The following is a 3210-nucleotide window of genomic DNA, read 5'->3' on the forward strand; positions in this document are numbered from 1 at the left end:
CGGGCCGGGGGGTGCCTGGACCCGGCGGGCCAGTGGCGGTCGGAGCGGCGCGGTGGACAGGTGGTGCTCTGCGAATCGCTCGGGCGCGGCGGCGTACGCGTTCGGCGTCGTACGGACGTGTCTAGCGCGCGGAGGAGGGGTGGATCTAGGGTTTCAACCCGTATTTGGATGGGGGAAGGCATATTTATAGGTAGGGGGAGATAGGAAAGTCCAAATGAGATGGGCAGCTCCACCACCGCAAGCCTCTATAGCCACCAAAAACCAATCGGGACCCGGTTTCGGCACCCTGGCAGAGGAGGAATGATCACCGGTGGCCATCTTCATCATCCCGACGCTCTCCATGACGAGGAGGGAGTAATTCACCCTCTAGGGTAAGAGTATGTACCCGTAGCTATCTGTTTGATCTCTCTCTCTCTCCTGTGTTCTTGATATGGCACGATCCTGATGTACCACAAGCTTTGCTACTATAGTTGAATCATATGATGTTTCTCCCCCTCTACCTTCTAGTAATGGATTGAGTTTTCCCTTTGAAGTTATCTTATCAGATTGAGTTTTTAAGGATTTCAGAACACTTGATTTATGTCTTTCATGTGCTTATCTGTGGTGACAATGGGATATTCACGTGATCTACTTGGTGTATGTTTTGGTGATCAACTTGCGGGTTCTGTGACCTTGTGAACTTATGCATAGGGTTGGCACACGTTTTCATCTTGACTCTCCGGTAGAAACTTTGGGGCACTCTTTGAAGTTCTTTGTGTTGGTTTGAATAGATGAATCTAAGATTGTGTGATGCATATCGTATAATCAAACCCGCGAATACTTGTGGTGACATTGGAGTATCTATGTGATATTAGGGTTTTGGTTGATGTGTGTCTTAAGGTGTTATTTTAGTATGAACTCTCGGGTTGTTTGTGATGCTTATAGGAATAGCCCAATAGATCGATCAGAAAGAATAACTTTGATGTGGTTTCGTACCCTATAATAATCTCTTCGTTTATTCTCCACTATTAGTGACTTTGGAGTGACTCTTTGTTGCATGTTGAGGGATTGTTATATGATCTAATTATGTTATCATTGTTGAGAGAACTTGCACTAGTGAAAGTATGAACCCTAGGCCTTGTTTCTAAGCATTGGAATACCGTTTTTGCTCACTTTCATTACTATTTACCTTGCTGTTTTTATATTTTTAGATTACAAAAACCTATATCTAGCATCCATATTGCACTTGTATCACACTCTCTTCACCGAACTAGTGCACCAATACAATTTACTATTGTATTGGGTGTGTTGGGGACACAAGAGACTCTTTGTTATTTGGTTGCAGGGTTGTTTGAGAGAGACCATCTTCATCCTACGCCTCCCACAGAATGATAAACCTTAGGTCATCCACTTGAGGGAAATTTTCTACTTTCCTACAAAACTCTACGCTTGGAGGCCCAACACGAGTCTACAAGAAGAAGGTTGCCTAGTAGACATCAAGCTCTTTTCTGGTGCCGTTGTCGGGGAGGTTAATGCTTGAAGGTCTATCTGTAAATCTTGCAATCGAATCTTTTAGTTTCTTCTTTTATCACTGGTTTAGTATATAAAAGAAAACTACAAAAAAATGGAATTGGAGGTTGCATCATATGCTTCATCTTTTTAATGTCTTTCGTGAAAATAAGGATTTTGATAATTGTGCCAGAGTTTTAGAAGAAGAATGCATTAAATGTTTGGGACTAAATATTTGAATGATGAGCATGATTTCTATGTTGTTAGTATGAATTCTTTGAATATCCATGATGCTAATGATATGCAAATCCACAATCTTGGGGATGCTATGTTTGATGAAGGTGATATTTTTTGTCCCCAAGTTTTGACGAGCAAATTTATTATGATGAAAGCATGCCTCCTATTATGATGATTATATTGATGAAACTTGGTTTGGAAGAGTGTCAACTTTAGGAAGTAATGGTCCCACTATTTTAGAGGGTGTTGAATCTTATTTTGATAATTATAAAAGTGGATTTGGAGAGGTCATGTAATGCCCAAGATGCGGCTATATCTCCCACGTGTCGAGGCACGACTCAGAGGCATAATTGCATTTTGGTTTTGTCGCAAGAAGGGTCATCTTCACACAATCCCATGTACAAGAACAAGGATAAATAAATAGTTGGCTTACAATCACCACATCACACAATATTCAAATAAATAATACATCATTCAGAGTACACAAATAGTCCAACTACGGACGAAACCAAATGAAAAGAAGGCAACCCCAAATGCTAAAACCCGATCGTCCCAACTGGGCACCACTACTTAGCATCGGGAAAAGACACGTAGTAACGGACAAGGTCCTTGTCGAACTCCCATTTGAGTTTGGTGGCATCACCTGTGCTGGTATCATCGACACCTGCAACTGTTTTAGTAGTATCTATGAGTCACGAGGACTCAACAATCTCAAAAACCACGAGATCAAGACTATTTAAGCTTATGGGTAGGATGTGGTTATGAGGCGGAGTAGTAGCAAACGCTAAGAAAATATGGTGGCTAACATACAAGTACAAGAGTAAGATGAGAAACTACGCAACGGTCGTAAACTAGAAGTGATCCTGAACTACTTACGTTCATACATAACCCAACCGTGTTCACTTCCCAGACTCCGCTGAAAAGAGGCCATCACGGTTACACACGCGGTTGATGCATTTTAATTAAGTCAAGTGTCAAGTTCTCTACAACCGGATATTAACAAGTTCCCATCTTCCACATAACCGCGGGCACGGCTCTCTAAAGTTTATAACCTGCAGGGGTGTCCCAACTGAGCCCATCACAAGCTCTCACGATCAACGAAGGATATTCCTTCTCCTGGAAAGATCCGATCAATCTCGGAATCCCGGTTACAAGACATTTCGACAATGGTAAAACAAGACCAGCAAGACCACCCGATGTGCCGACAAATCCCGATGGCAGTCGCACGTATCTCGTTCTCAGGGGACACCGGATGGGAAAGACATCGGGTTGGCTGTTACCCTGGTTGCCCAGGGGGCACCAAACATCGCCCAGGTTGGACCAGCACTCAGAGGAACACTGGCCCGGGGGTTGCATTAAGATAATCCTCGGGTTAATTACTCCCTAGGCAAGATTTTAGTTGTTATTAGGAAAAATTTAAAACCAAGTTTGGGCCTTGCTGGAGGAGTTTTATTCAAAGCAAACTGTCAAGGGGGTCCCATAACC

Source organism: Triticum dicoccoides, chromosome 6A, assembly GCF_002162155.2.
Source record: "Triticum dicoccoides isolate Atlit2015 ecotype Zavitan chromosome 6A, WEW_v2.0, whole genome shotgun sequence".
Lineage (NCBI taxonomy): Eukaryota > Viridiplantae > Streptophyta > Magnoliopsida > Poales > Poaceae > Triticum > Triticum dicoccoides.